Source organism: Podarcis pityusensis (genome assembly GCF_964106645.2).
Source record: "Podarcis pityusensis genome assembly, chromosome: 4".
NCBI classification, from domain to species: Eukaryota; Metazoa; Chordata; class Lepidosauria; order Squamata; family Lacertidae; genus Podarcis; species Podarcis pityusensis.
Window position 1 is genome coordinate 73,150,014 of NC_138027.1, and position 16,060 is coordinate 73,166,073.

The window sequence follows — 16,060 nt, forward strand, 5'->3', positions numbered from 1 at the left end:
AGTAAATATCCATTTATCTCCACGGTTGGTTCAGTAGAAATTAATTTTAATTTAATTAACTCTATGCATAAAATATTATGCATTTCAAAAATAATTCTGTTGACAGTGGACTGTATCCAGCAAAGTCATAGTCAGAGTAGATGCACTGAAATTAATTAACCCAAGTTAGGCCTGGGAGTCTTGTCCATTAGGTTTACTGGGTTTACTCTGAGTAGGATTAGCATTTAATACAACCCATCACTATATATTATCAATAATGCAATGTTTCAGTAAATAATTCTGGATCTGTCTCAAAGGTAACAAAGTTTTACCTGGAAGTGAATTCTATTTTTATTTTTTTGCTGAATTATTCCAAATCTAATGTTTTCAGCAGTCTCATCCTTTTACTGGCTGTGCCTCTTAAGCACAAAACCAAGAGTAGACATTTTCACCTTGACCCAAAGCAATGTAAATCACATCGCCCTGGATGAGGGTCCAACAAACTGCACAACTCAAAGCGGTTTGGGCTGTCTTGAACAACACCTGCTCAGGCTACATAGCAAACTTCTTCTGAAAGCATGAGGAATTTCAGAAGCAGCTTGTAATGTAGCCTATGGGTGTGCCATTCAAAAAGGGAAAACCTGGAAAACACCAATTACAAGCATGATAAATTTGCTTCGGTTACTAATACTAAGAGGGCAGCTTCAAATGTTCCACTTGCCACAAGTGAAGTATCAATTCTTACTTCCATGGGGTTTGTTTTGCAGACCTTCTGCCACAACAACAAGGTCATTATCTTCTTAAGTCTGCTTTGGGTTTCTTTGCTCATTTCTTGACTGCATTCACGATCCCTTTCCATCTTGAGTGCTACCAATGAGGACACAGAGATTTTTTTCGTGCTTTCTTCCTCCACATAAACGACAAAGGCACTTTCTACATAGAAACTTTGCCATTCTCTCTCTACACACTGCTAAGCTGCTTAAACCCCACAAAAGTGAACTGTGGTACAGCAGCTAGCATCAAGAAGTAGGGCTGGAGACAGCCAAGTTCCAATATCCACCAAGCAAGGATACTCATTGGCTGAGCTCGTATCAGTCCCTCCCTCTCAGCGTAACTACCTCATTTATTTATTTAATATCAAGGTTTACACCCTGCCCTTCAGTCAAATTATTAGGCCATCTTAAAATAAAACATTACAATGAAATATTAAAACTGAAATTGAAAAACAGTAAATCCATAAAAGCTACATTAAAAAGAAAAATACAAACCAGAATAACAGGGAAAGGAAAAATAAAAGTGTAAAAGCCTGGGGAAACAATAAGGTTGGGGAGAGCATTCCAAATCCAGGATGCCAGCACTGGAGAAAAAATAATAATCCCTTTGCTGGGTACCTCAGGCTTGAGAAAAGAGTCTCTGAGAATGACTCACAAGCAGGCATATGTGGAGAATCTGGTCCTAAGCCATAAAGGTCTCGCAGGGTAGTTGTGAGCATGAAAAGCACTGGGAGAAATATATATGGCCCCATGAATTCCTTCAAGGAACGACAGAATAAAAAGGAAACAAATTCTACAACCCCACCCAACAAGGTCTTCAGCTCTCTCCCTATACTTTTTTATTCTCTTTGATTCCTCTTGCAGTTCACTGTCCACTGATGTTATCCCCCAGCCACTGGCCTTCTGAGCTGCTTGCCTCTAACCTAAGGCTACCAGATGTCCCCGTTTCCCAGGGACAGCCCCCAGATTTACAAATCAGTCCCCATACAAAAAAGTGTCCCCGGATTCATTGAAAAAAATCTGGTAACCTTACTCTAACCCCACCTCACTGCTTCTGGGAAACCTCTCATTGGCTGCTAGTACTTGTCCCTGAGTGTCTCTTTGCCTGGTAGTGCTAGTTTCTGAGTGCAGAATGACACCTCTTGTCTGCTGCTGCAAGACACGTGCTGTTGACTGACCTTGCAGAGTATGGTGTATAAATAAGTAAAACACCCAGTGTATTAAATAAATAAATGAGCAAGCAAGCAAGCAAGCAAGCAAGCAAGCAAGCAGGGTCTTCTCTGATCCAGGCTCATATTGTGGTACTTCCATGCACTTCTATCACTCACAGTTGGCATTATGTAGAGCCTTGCTGGATTAGACCAAAGGCCTACCCAGTTCAGCATCCTGTTCTCATGGTGGCCGAGTCGATGCCTATGGGAAGCCCACACTGAAAAGGATATATCAAGAACTCTGGCCAAAAGTTTCAATATAAGGAATAATTCCTACTCAAGAGTTGAAATGAAAAACGTGTGTATTCTGCTAAGAATAACAGTTTGAAGCTAGTAGTAGATTTAAACACAACGTATAAGTATGATAGTTTTAAAGTAATGGTAAGTTTGGATACAACGTTTAAGTGCAGAAATAATGTCGTTTCAAATATACAATGATATAGTACAAAGGTACATGAAATACCAGTGCACAACAATTGTTTTATACAAGTCTCAATAGCAGTCAAAACGAGTCCACATTATATAAAATTAGAATAAAGAATAAAGAATGAAGGATCAAATGGGGCCAAAAAGGAGTATCCGGAGTGTGAATCAGATGTACGGTTCAGTGGTGGTAACCAGGACAGGGCCCTGTTTCGGAGTACACGCCTTCTTCAGCTCGGTTTTTTGACGACTATAAATCTGTTGGAAGTCTGTATCATTTAGTTCTTTTATGTTTCTATTTCGACATGCGTCTTAGATAATTGCATCCAAGTTTTCTTGCGTTTCTCTGTGCGCAAGAAAACTTGGATGCAATTATCTAAGACGCATGTCGAAATAGAAACATAAAAGAACTAAATGATACAGACTTCCAACAGATTTATAGTCGTCAAAAAACCGAGCTGAAGAAGGCGTGTACTCCGAAACAGGGCCCTGTCCTGGTTACCACCACTGAACCGTACATCTGATTCACACTCCGGATACTCCTTTTTGGCCCCATTTGATCCTTCATTCTTTATTCTTTATTCTAATTTTATATAATGTGGACTCGTTTTGACTGCTATTGAGACTTGTATAAAACAATTGTTGTGCACTGGTATTTCATGTACCTTTGTACTATATCATTGTATATTTGAAACGACATTATTTCTGCACTTAAACATTGTATCCAAACTTACCATTACTTTAAAACTATCATACTTATACGTTGTGTTTAAATCTACTACTAGCTTCAAACTGTTATTCTTAGCAGAATACACACGTTTTTCATTTCAACTCTTGAGTAGGAATTATTCCTTATATTGAAACTTTTGGCCAGAGTTCTTGATATATCCTTTTCAGTGTAGTTTCAACAAGAACTCCAATTTCTTTAACGATTCTTATGGGAAGCCCACAAGCAGGACTTTAATGCAACAGCAGCATTCTCCCCACTTACGATTCCCAGAAATTGGTATACAGAGACACATTGCATCCAGTTGTGGAGGTAGGACATAGAGCCATCATAGCCTTTGATAGCTAGTAGACACTGTAGGCTAAACCACAGTGCTTGCAGGGTTTGCCGATCATAAGGTCGGAGGTTCAAATCCCTGTGATGGGGTGAGCTCCCGTTGCTCGGTCCGTACTCCTGCCAACCTAGCAGTTTGAAAGCATGCAGTGCAAGTAGATACATAGGTACTGCTCCAGAGGGAAGGTAAATGGCGTTTCCGTGCGCTGCTCTGGTTCGCCAGAAGTGGCTTAGTCATGCTGGCTACATGACCCAAAAGCTGTACGCCAGCTCCCTTGGTCAGTAAAGCAAGATGAGCGCCGCAACCCCAGAGTCGTCCGCGACTGGACCTAATGGTCGGGGTCCCTTTACCTTTACCTAGACATTGCTAGCCTTATCCTCTATGAATTTGTCTTCACACACACACACGTAATAGTATCTTAACCTATTATTGTGGGTTTTTAAAAAAAAGTTTTCAATACCGCTGGTGCTGAAAGTAGTGACCAAAATAAAGCACATCCTCACCAGATGTTTCCACCATCGCCTACCCAAGGTCTTAATTCTCCTTATTTCTCTTCCTGGGCATTGAATGGCAGGCGAAGAAATCAGTTTTATCAGCAGGAACCATTCATATCTATTCTCTTTCCTTCAATTGTCACAAACTGCTTCTGTTGAGTTATTATGGCAGCTCATTCAAAACAAACACTACAACTGTTAATCCTGCAGGCAGTTAAAACTGCAATCTTCAAATGATAGGTTGCTCACTCTGCAGAAGCTCCACACAGAAAAGAAAGCATGGTAAGCTACAGTTTGGGGGGGGGGGAAATCCCTCTGTAATCTTCTATAATGTAACAGCCCCTTCCTGCTCCCCCCAGCCAATGCATGTGAAATCTGTGTTTTATGTGACTTAAATTAGTGGAAAACTAATGCAGACAAAGCTTTTTTGGCCTTAATTTGAGCCTGGACTTAGCAGGACACCCTTCAGTCCTGTCTACAATATAAACTTGCATAGATTATATAACTTTAGCTGCCATTACATTCCAGGATTTGTTGCAGATCTCCAGTGTGGATCTTATTATCCATTGTATTTTTAAATGTATTTTCTCTCATTTGGAAGCTTAGAGCAGCATACAATTAAAATAAATTCTGGTTGTAATGCATAATTAAAATACAGTCTGGTTATATTAAAAAAATCTGGACACAGGTACTGCAGGAGGTGGATAAGTCCATGCACACAGATATTCCATGTGATCCCAGTTTATGTTTGCTTTCCTTGTTTCCTGACCCAGTAACACACATCTGAAATAGCTATACAGTTGGTAGCTTCAAGACAGACCGTAACAGAGAATGGGAAAGACTCGAAACACTTGAATTCGGACATGTGGCATAAGAAACTATTATTCGTCTCTGTTTCTGAAAAGCTCGCACATCATCTAAAATGCAGTGTTTATGATGGTTCAAATGGAGGAGGTTTAGAACTAGTACATTGAGTGCAAGGGCATATGATGGTAACGGAGAGTGGCCAAAGCACCAGACAGTTAAACACACGTGCTAAAGACATTTGGGGAGAAAGACCATTTGAAGGTGTTTCCAAGCCAAGATGGGTGAGCTGCAGTGCTTGGTCTTAGAGATATTGTCGGTGTAATGGAAGTCTGGTGGAAGGGAGAGATCTAGTGGGGCATGGCTATCTCTGGATACAAATTCTGTAGGAAGAACAGGGAAAGGCATACTGGAGGTGGTGTCCTCAATTTCATTAATTTAATGCGGAACACTGGATCGTTTCTGCTACACTACTTCTGTTTTTGACTGCTATTCCTTTCCCTAGGCTAGTTGGGTGGTTCTTACTTGTGTTTCAGTAGTGAGTGCCTTTGGCTTTGAGGTTTGCAGTCTATTGTGTCTGTTATCGCATCATATCAAGCTGTCTTTGCCACAATCCTTTTCCTTTTGCACTAAAAACTCCTTCCCGATTCAGCAAGGGAGAAGCATGGATGTAGAGACAGTTGATGCTTGCAGGTTCCCTAGTGAATCAGTAGCCAAAGTGCAAGTACAGTGGTACCTCAGGTTACAGACACTTCAGGTTACAGACTCCGCTAACCCAGAAATAGTACGGTTAAGATCTTTGCTTCAGGATGAGAACAGAAATTGTGCGGCGACAGCGGGAGCCCCATTAGCTAAAGTGGTACCTCAGGTTAAGAACAGTTTCAGGTTAAGAACGGACCTCCGGAACGAATTAAGTTCTTAAACTGAGGTACCACTGTAACACATTTGGATGTGATTGAGGACATATAGGTCAAATAATAATATGCCAACATGGTTAATGAGGCAAGTCAAAGAAGCTATTAGAGGCAAGACATGTTCCTTCAGAAAATGGAAATTTTGTCCAAATGAGAACAAAAAAGGAACACAGGCTTTGGCAAAAGACACGCAAGAAGATGATAACAGATGCAAAAACCCACACAGAGTCCATTGCTAAAAACATAAATGCCACAGGACTTTTTTTTTTGCAGCCGGAACTCACCAGAATTCAGTTCTGGCTCCTCTCAAATGGGCACCATTGCCATTCTAAGAGAACAAGGGAGGCATTCGTGTTGAGTTCCAGCACCTCTTTTTATAGAAGAATAGTGCTGGATACGAGTACCGCCACACACATACATAGGAGACTGGCTAGAGGGGCAGTTAAAACCTTTGTATGACAAGGAAGTCAAAGGTGTGCTAAAGGAGGAACATAAGGTTGCAGATAATTCTTTTTGATCCTCTTCACAGAAGATGTAGATCCTGTGTCTTAAACTTTCTCAAGAAGGGGATCTGAGGAACTGAGGCAAACAGAGGTGACAAAGTCAAGGTCAAGGAACCTGCAGCTGTTCAAATGTTTGGGTTCATTTTCCACAATCCCTAATCATTTGCAATGCTGGTTGTAGCTGATGGGAGCAGGAGTCCAGAAGCTTCAAGAGGACATACAGAGTTCTCATCTCTGTTTTAAAGTGCTATGTTTTAATAAAAAGCAGTTTAGATCTAAAATAAACTCTTTCTCATAACCGGTGTATGCTTTAACACGCCATATAAGTTTCCAGTCCAAATACCTTTATTACGTTTGGATCAGTACATTTATAGGTCTCTACTCCAAGGTGTCAATCACTTGCATAACATGTAGCTATCATTCGCCCTGCTCACAGCTTTTCTGATTTTCTGCATGGCAGGACAGACATATTGGCTGAACTGTATTCTGCCAGTTCCAAAGCAAGCAATTTAACTCTAGGCAGAGATAGCACATTATTTGGAAGACACAGCTTAAGATATATGACTGCTGCAATATAATGTTGGCTTTTAAAATCTCAAAATGAATAAATACCTTTGTTCACTTTTCTATTCCTTTATGCTTTTGCTATTAGGAATAAATATTAGGGGCTAACCATTTACACAGAGAGGTTTTGTGTGTCTAAAAAGATAATGTTCCCCGCAGAGCACTCAAATTGTGTGGGTGTTCCCTTGATGTTAAAAGTGAGCAATAAATCTAGTGACAGGGACAGTTGCCATCTTAGCCCAGTTCAGCCCATTTTGGTAGCTTGGAGACAAAAGCCATCATTCAAAGAAATATACCAGCTCTTTGCCCAAGGACTTGTCCACACTCACTTGTCTTTTTATGAAGTGATCCACAAGCAATACCATTTCCTCTGTTTCCAATTCAGGTCGTCCCATATATGTAGCTGGAAGTGCACTGCCCCATGTACAAGGAAAGACAGAGGTATCAGCAGACTTGGGGTAATCCTGAGGTTTGCATGGGTACAAATATCTTCAGAAAACAATCCTAAGGCATGGAAGAAACCTCAAAATGTCCAACAAGGACTCAGTGGCCACAAAATTCTGAATGATGGTGAAAAAAGCAGACAACCAGTTGTCTGGAAATAAGAAAAGCAAAGGAAACATAGGCAGATGCCTTATACTTCCGTCTAGCTCAGAACAGTATTGTTTATGTAGTGGCTCTCCGAGGTTTCATAACTTTATTTCTAGATAGGCTAGACTGTCTCACCTTCTTTTATTTTTTTGAAAACACGATAGCTCAGAGTTTTGCAACCTGTTCAGCGGCACCAATGAAGGCCTTCACAGGCACCAGGCTGGCGACTCCCCACCCTAGTGGACCAGCCTCTACTGACTCTAATTGGGGAGTAGGAGAAATAAAGGTTGGAAACAACGCAACAAAGATTCTAGAATTCAGCAATAGCCATTCATTGTTTATAGTCATGTTTCAAAGGTATCCTCTCAGTTAACAATATATACTCATAACTTGAGGGGCCCTCCGCTGCAGGGAGCCCTAATTCTTTGCACACTTCATATACCTATAAATCCACCACTACTCCCACTCCCTGCTGATGTGCGTGGCTGTTTCGTATGCACGTTCATGAGTTTGGAGTGGCCTCACCCACCACTGGCATGGCCTCCCAGAGGTTAGCTAGCACTGCACTGGAGAGAAAACCCTCACCTTTTTGTGAGGGTGATTAAGCCTCACAGGAGAAAGTCATGGTAGTGATGGACAAATGGGATGGAGAACCATCCTCCCTCTGGGCTATGTTTCCTCCTTTGTGGATGAAGACAAGTGTTTAAACACTCTCAGCTTGTAGAACAAGAACCATCTAACTTTCTCAAAACATACCTCAGTCCGAGGACCCAGCTTGGGAGAAAGGTGGGATATAAATACATTACATAAACAATAAACAAAACAAATAATCCTACTTGCCTTATATCTGGTGTTGCATATGATGCTCTGCTTCTGGTAAGATAAAGGCCTACTAGTCAGACATTGGACTTATTTCAAATCCTGACTGATACAACTACCTTATCTAATGCTTACTTCACACATCTTTTCACAAATTCTTATCAGTATTCGCCAGCTTATTTTTAGGAGTCAACACACGCAGCAAAGTACCTTTAATATGTTCTCTTAAAATCTTCCCCTCAAAGTTCCCCTTTGCTCTGCAGGTCAATTTGTACACAAAACTCCAAACCATCAAATATAACACATGCATACACAAACACACATATCAAATAATGGAAACTGCTCTGGAAATTTCTATATTTCAGACATCACAAGATCATGGAGGTTCTAGGTTTAAAAGGATATTTCCAAGCATCACACAAGGAACTTGTGCTTCTGGTTGAACTTGTCCTTCAAGTTGACCTATGAGCATTCTGGCATTAGCCCTGGTGTAGTGGCGACATGGAGTACCAGGACCATAGGAACAACCTGAAAGTAATAGACAAATGAAGTGTTTATTCAGTTCTCCAAACGCACTGATAACTTATTTTTAACCTAGTTTGATGCTTGGAATGCTTAGGATGCTAGAAGGCAAGCTGTTCAGACATTGTTCCTGCAAATCAACTCACAAGGACATTGCTAGAGAATTTAGCTCCCTGCTGATTCAGAGGTAAGCATCAGTCCCCTACCCCCACTGCTCGTTCCTAACAGTGACCTACTTTGTATCTGCCATACTCAGCCTTTGTTGTTTGATGGGGGTGGGGAAGATAGATGTCAAGGAAATTGCAAGACACACATTCCCAGGCAGCTACTGCAATTTTCTTTTTATTACCTTGAGCGCTCTTTTTACAAAGAGGTTAGCGCTAACAGTTCAGAAGGAAAGCATTGTCTCCGACAGCTAGTCTGTATCCTGTGTCAAGCCAACATCTTACAAACCGCTCAAATGGTCCATACACCAAGTGATGCAGAAACCCATTTGCAAGTCAGTGCGATCTTTTCACTTTTCACACTCTCTGTAGTCCAGAGCATAAACCTAAATCTATCTAACTCTTGACACACCTGTTAATCTTTAACATGTTTGCTACTTTCAGCAATTGTTAGAATATTCATAATGTTGTTATCAGCTTTAGGGGACTTCTAAGTTGGAAACGAGGAATTAGCAATAAGGAATGAGGCTCAGTGGTAGAATATACGCTTTGTATCTCCTCTCCCCTTCTGTATTGTAGTTTCTCTGAAACATCCAGACCGGGCGGCTGTCAAAGGCAAAATACGAAGCTAGACTAATCATTGTTCTAGCCTAGGAAGGTTGTTCTTATTACAGGATGCATCTGACTGGATAGCATTTCATTTGTGCCAGGAAATTCAATCCTAAACATCTACTTGGAAATAAGCCCCACGTGATTCAATTTAACTTGTATCCACACCATCCTTGGGACTAGCAGTGTGCTGTGTTTTTGTGGGTGTGGAGGGGAGAATCGTTTTAATGTGTTATATGTGGAACTGAGTTAAATGACTTCTCACGGAGGAATGGAGAGTTGACTCACCGTTTATACGGCTTTTGTTCACATGGACACTATTATTCATAGCAACTGAGATATTAAAATTACTAAATCTGTTGCCAGGTTTTCTACTGAGCATCACAGCTGTCAAAGAGGGTTTTCATGCTCTATAGAACACATTCTATTGTGCAAAAAGATATTTGTAGCATTGTCCTCTAGCAGCTGCAGTAGGCAGCGTATTCAGAAAGGCTAGACAACTTCAGTATCAAAGGCTCCTAGACTGGAAAGTCTCCTACCTCTGTAGCTAGCAAAATATCTAACTGTAAAAATGCAGAGTTATTTTTATTTAATTGTTCTACTTCTCAAAAAAAACGAAAAACAAACAAGTGTACAGTAATCAAGAACTACCTTTATTTTTAATGGAATGTTTTCTCAGCCATGTAGATGGAAAATAAAACAGGCCATTTATTAATTGTCCTTTACCCCCCCCCCCCCGGAACATTACTTTAAATCTTCAGGTGTAATTACTGCAATCAGTTCAGGAGCATTTCAGAGAATCAGCTCAGGGGGGGGGGGCAATCATTGAAGCAGTAAACATGCTGCGGCTTCTGAAAAGAGCTCCACAACTGTTTTCTACAGAGAAAAGACTTTGCCGCTTGCCTCTGATAATTTTCTTCATCCTTTTGTTGGTTTCCTAGTACAGTGTGTACATTGTTGGGTTTCTTCTCCATTCCACCCTGTATCAGTGTAATGCTAGTGGCAAGGATAAAATTAGCCCCCCAAACTAAATAATAACAACCTGTGTTTTTAAAAAGAGTTCTATGTGTTACCTATTGTGAAGAAAATAGTCTACAGTGATTGGAAAACAATTAATAAATTCACAGTAGGGCAATACATTCATTAGGACCTACTAAAATATTGCTTACTACTTTGTGGCATTTTAATTGGGTCATTTAAAATGTGTTGCCTTTATTTATTATTATTATTGTTCAAGATGATTTTATTAATTAAGAGAGCAGGCCTTTTCTGTGGTAGTTTCTTGACTGTGGAATGTCTCCCCAATGCAGTTCACTTAGTGCTGTCTTTGTCATACAGTATTTCTGGTGCCAAGCAAAGACATTTTCCCAGACATTTGGACAGCACTGATTATCAGGCTTTTGGTGGTCTTGTGTGAATGGAGGGAGTATTTTGTACTGTCTCAGATGACTTTTTCTTTGAAGGAACATGGTTGGCATTTTGTGTTTGTGTTATTTTATTGAATTTGTTATGTATTTTAGTATTGTAAATAGTTTCTGGATGTGTAAAGCTATATATAAATATAATAAACTAATTATTGTTGCAGCATTATGGACAAAGATCATTATGAACAAAGACGAACTGATTGTTATTTCGCTTAATTCTGGAGACACTTGTAAACCACAATGTTGGAAAATTAGTCAGAGAAAGCCCTGCTCGATGGTACAGCTGATATGAGGTTCCCTACATGATAAAATGGAAAAATAAAAACTGTGCCAATTGCAAGACATTCAGCACAGATGAGTGTATTTCCTTTGCAAATCTTGCATTTTGTTGTTTAATTCTAGCCAAATACAGCCATGCTGTCCCTTGCCAGATGCCACTACTCTCATCTACTTGCTTTAGCAGTAATGCTATTTTCAATGAGATCAAAGTATTAGAAAAATAAGTAAACTTCATTCTCTGAGTAATGAAGTGATAAAATGCATTCAGACTGAATGGATTCCAGTGACATAATTTCAGAAACATCTCTTTTCTAAATGGACAAGGCAATTCATTAACGATTAATTGTAACCAATGGTATTACAGCAATGTTAAGAGCCAGCAATGTTTTATATTTATATTTGTATTATGTTTGTATTACTTTTTAAACTATATAAACAGTGATCAACCATTGGTGTTGTTGTTTTCAATCCATTAAAGATCATTCTAAGTCATTGTCTGTGCAGAGGATAGAGTGTGGGACAGTAATGTCCTGTGTGCCATGAGAAGTAAAGGCTTCTGCAGTCCAAAGGACACCACATTTAGGAAGCTGCCTGTTGCCTCTCTGCAATAATTACTGTTGGATAATTCAGTCACTGCTGCTAGAGACAGCATTCAAAATACCACCCATGGAGGAGGATGCTCCCTTGAATTGGAATTAGTCACTGTTCTGCGTTTTACATTATTTTTAGGCAGATATTATATCCCCTGACAACATAAAATTCTGGAATTTCTTAGGGAGCTTGAGCAAAATGTTTCTCCAATTTTAATTTGGAAATAATCCCACAACTGTTTCAGCTATCAGTATAGGATTTTCTTTGTGCAATGGAACCGTCTTCCTTTTATCCTCCCGCCGTCTATTCCTCCAACCCTCCAAAGCAGATTTGGGAATGGTGTGAGGCATGCAGGGGAGGAGAGGCGGAAGTCACACTGCACTGGCGGGAATCTTTGTGATGGAATCCTGTGGCACAACAATTTTGTTGAATATGGTCCTCATCTTCCCTTCTCACTCCCAGCAGTCACTTCTTGGTGGGAGAATTTGGAACTGTAGGGCAGGGATAAGGAACCTGTGGCCCTCCAAATGGGACTATGACTCCCAGCATTCTTGACCATGCAGGCTGGGGCTAATGAGAGGTGGAGTCAACCGCATTCAAAGCACCACAGGTTTCCTGTGCCTGCTGTAGGAGGAAATTTCACTACCTTGTCAGCAGAACCAGGACCTCATCTCCTCTTTTTCCTTCCGCCTCTCTCTCTAGGATAGGATGCCACTGGTGGATTGTGAACTTTGATTCTGTTCATCTGCCCTAAGCCAAGCATGGACTGGATGGCAGGTAATACCTGGTCTGTATTGACCACACCCTTAGGCATCCCATTTATTTATCTTCTGCACAAAAAAAGATTGAGTAGAGCTCATGTCTGAAAATGAGTTTATTTTAACAAACCTGTATTTAAAATAGTTATCCCCCCCCCCCCTTATTCTGGAACAATTTCTTCAGTAGAAGAATGTGCATTGAGGATGGGAACTCTGAAATTCCAGCTAAATGTTAAGCACAGCTGAGCAAGAATAAAAACATTTTGCCATACGATTTTCTGCTGTCACAACTTGGCATCAAAAATGTCTCCACAGCAATAGACAATACATTTTTTCACACTTGCATAGTATCTGAATGGGATTCATTTTTTGTCAACTGGCAACGTGTCAAAGAGAAAATAGCACAAGCATTTCTCTGCTCATAGTTTCTGAGGGGTTTAGAGCTGTGCAGCTTCCCCTGTGAGCTGTAAGATACATCCTTTGAGACAGCACCATATGGGAAAAGAATGAAAAACTTCTGATGTTGTTATTGCAGAGTTGTATGAAACCAACAGCTGGGGATGAGGAATAGAGACAGCTGTTTGTTATTCTGAAGCATTTGCTTTCCTTACCAAAGAGTTCAATGTTAGTTTTAATTTTACTTGTAAATAATCTCTGGCTTTCCTTTTCCATAGTTAAATCCTTGATCTTATGTGAACGATAGATTTCAGAAATAAGGAAGAATCCAGTCTCTTCATGCCAAATGCAGTCAACAGACGCTACTTAAGATATAAATAGAACTAAACTAGGTGGGGCTTCTGGCCACCAGGACAACATTAAAACTCCCTAAGGGATTTTTTGTTGTGCTGATTTCAATTAACTAGCACAGTGATTCCCAAGTGAGGGGGAAGGCCTCATGTTTTGAAGGGATACCATTACAGCACGTTCCAAGTATTGTAAACACAGCATACATATTCATCTAATGCATTTTTACATATGATACACCAGAGACAGTGAACCTTTGGCCCTTCAGATGTTCATGGACTCCAGCCCCCATCAGCTTCAGCTACCATGGCCAGTGCTCAGGGAGGGTGAGAACTGTAGTCCCACATGATTGTGATAAACCATGGCTTATCACAATGGGAGTGAGCCTTGGGGAGCCTAAGCGGAGAAGACTAGGAGCTGGTGCTTTTGTTTTTTATTTACCAGAGCTCAATGATGTCCAAATCCTAAACTGTAACTAATTTTAAATACAGTTGTTGAAACAAGCCAGTTTCATAACCCATGGCATGAGGTTGGCTAGTTTCAAACAAAGCATAGCTGAGATTAAGGATAGTTTGTGCCAAGCTATGGTGCCCTGCTCTGTTTCAGGGCTTACTGCTGGCAAGCTATCTGTCTGCTAGAGCACAGCTGGGACCTCTGCTGTTCTGGAGTCCCTTTCCCCAGCAGTGTTCCTCTGCTAGCAAAGGGGCCTTTACTCACATCCTAACCCACACAGGCATTAACATCTGGGTAGAAGTAGGACCACACTCTTAGACTGCAATCAGGGGGCCTGGCTTCATAGACTACAGTATAGTATAAACTTAACTTTTATATACACTGGGAAACCTAAAAGACTGTGTGTCTTGCTTTATTGTGATACTGTTTTTGCTTTATTGTGGTGGTTTGGAACCAAACCCACAATATCTCTGAGGTAGGTATGTATTGGTCCCAAGGTAAAAGGGGGTTTGTACACCACTGCAGTAACAGGACAATAGCACCCAGTTTGGCTTGAGTGTTAGGTGAAAACTGGGCCTCTGGAAGTATTGAGACTTCTTGGTGCTTATTGAATATCCCTGATGAGCACACATCCCTCTCCTTTCCTGTGAGCTGGGGAATGGCAAGGTTCCAGCACACCTTACTGTTGTGCTGGGCCTTAGTATGAAATCAAAACCTCACCCCACCTTCTTGAGCTTCCCCGCAAACTTGGGCTCGTCTACCGGTCAAACTTTTGAGGAAGCCTATGTTTGTAGCACAATTTATAACTTTAATCTCTTGGAATAAAGCTCAACAGACATCTAGAAAAAAAAAGGAAGGTCTGGAGAAGAACACTTTTGACACAGTGTTATTAAAGAGAAAGATACTTATCTAAGAAAATTCCAGTTATTACCGTTTGCATTTAACAGGAAACATGCAAACAGTACTAATATAGTAATCTTGGGAAACCTTCGGTGAAGCAAGACATTCTTGAAAGCTCTATTGGAAAAAGCAATGAAAGCAAAATGAATATAAATGAATGTGACAGGCTATGCAAGGAGAATGCTCATTAGCATTTGTAAAGGTCAGGCCTGGTTCCCAACATGGATTAAAAGCACTATTCCTCAACTTAATCCTCAACAGGTAAAAGGAACTGAGTCTTGCAGCAATACCCCTTTGGAAATATGTTACTGCATAAAACATATTTGATTAGAATAAAAGGGCAGAATAAGTGTTTCCAGTCTCAGCTATATCATTTTCATTCAACTACCATCCAGCTGTGATCCCATCAATACAACTCTAAGACTGCAATTCTATGCATATTTTCCTGAGTGTATGCCCCATCGAACACAGTGGGATTTACTTATGAACGAACATGCATAGGAGTATAAGCATAATATTATAAAACTTACTAGGTGCAGCAAACAACATTTCATGTTTTGAAGTTCACCTGAACTGAAAAATGATCACACACTCTGTTTCAGTATAAAAACACAGACAAAAAATATAATTTGAGTCGAAATGAAAATCTGGTTTCCGAAACCAGATTAAGGTGCACAAAAGCTCAGGAGTGTAACACAGTAACATCTAGCAACCCCAAGCAAAAGTGGGCTGCCAATAAGTTTTGTTTACTAGAACCGTTTTTGCCAGTACACCGTCAACCCAGGCCTGCTGTTGGGGAAAGAAGGTCTATGTCCCACAAGCTCTGAAGAGACTCTCCTCCCACTTCAGGAAAGGTGCTCTTCTGTCATTGACTGAAGTTAATGTAAAGGAGTGTGGGGTTGGGCAAAAGTAATAAATGCTTCAGAAGAGAAAGGCATGTGGATGAAGACAAACTTAAGAATCTGCTTTAGCTGGGCTTTCTCATGTCTTCTACATGGAAAGGATCCCAATGTCTCTTTAGAAGCTGCAGAAGTAGTTTTTGGGTAGCGCGATTAGTGCGGCCACACTGGGTACCCATTGCAGGCAGCACCACAACAATGCTGTAGAATGGAGCGTGAGAGGCAGGGGGAGGGCAAAATTTTTAGCAATATACAGGGAGCCGCTGAAATTTTGAGAGCCCAAATTCTGCCACTGGATGTTGACAATGATTAAGGCAACACCACTAAACTACTACTATTTTCTACCACAGACACCAAACTATTCCTGCTAATATTAACACGACTAAGGGCTTCACCATAGTTATATAAATGGGGAAAAGCTGTTGGTTGAAAATAGCTGTTACTCTGGAAAACAAAGTTTTGCAGTGTAATCTTAGGCATGCTTACACAGAAGTAAATTCCACAGCGTGGATGGGATTGTTTCTAAATAAGTATGCACAGGATTGCAGCTGCAGAAACTGAAGAGATTTGATTCCTTCCTA

The 16,060-nt window shown here is 40.6% G+C and overlaps 1 long non-coding RNA gene across 1 annotated transcript; it reads right to left on the reverse strand.

Annotated features, from left to right (window-relative positions):
* Positions 1-12,581: 12,581 nt before the first annotated feature.
* Positions 12,582-16,042, reverse strand: LOC308474914. The gene is made up of 2 exons (XR_013985036.1): positions 15,966-16,042; positions 12,582-13,037 (listed from the first exon to the last, which is right to left on the reverse strand). It is a non-coding gene; the product is annotated as an uncharacterized lncRNA (long non-coding RNA).
* Between the last annotated feature and the right edge of the window lie 18 nt (positions 16,043-16,060).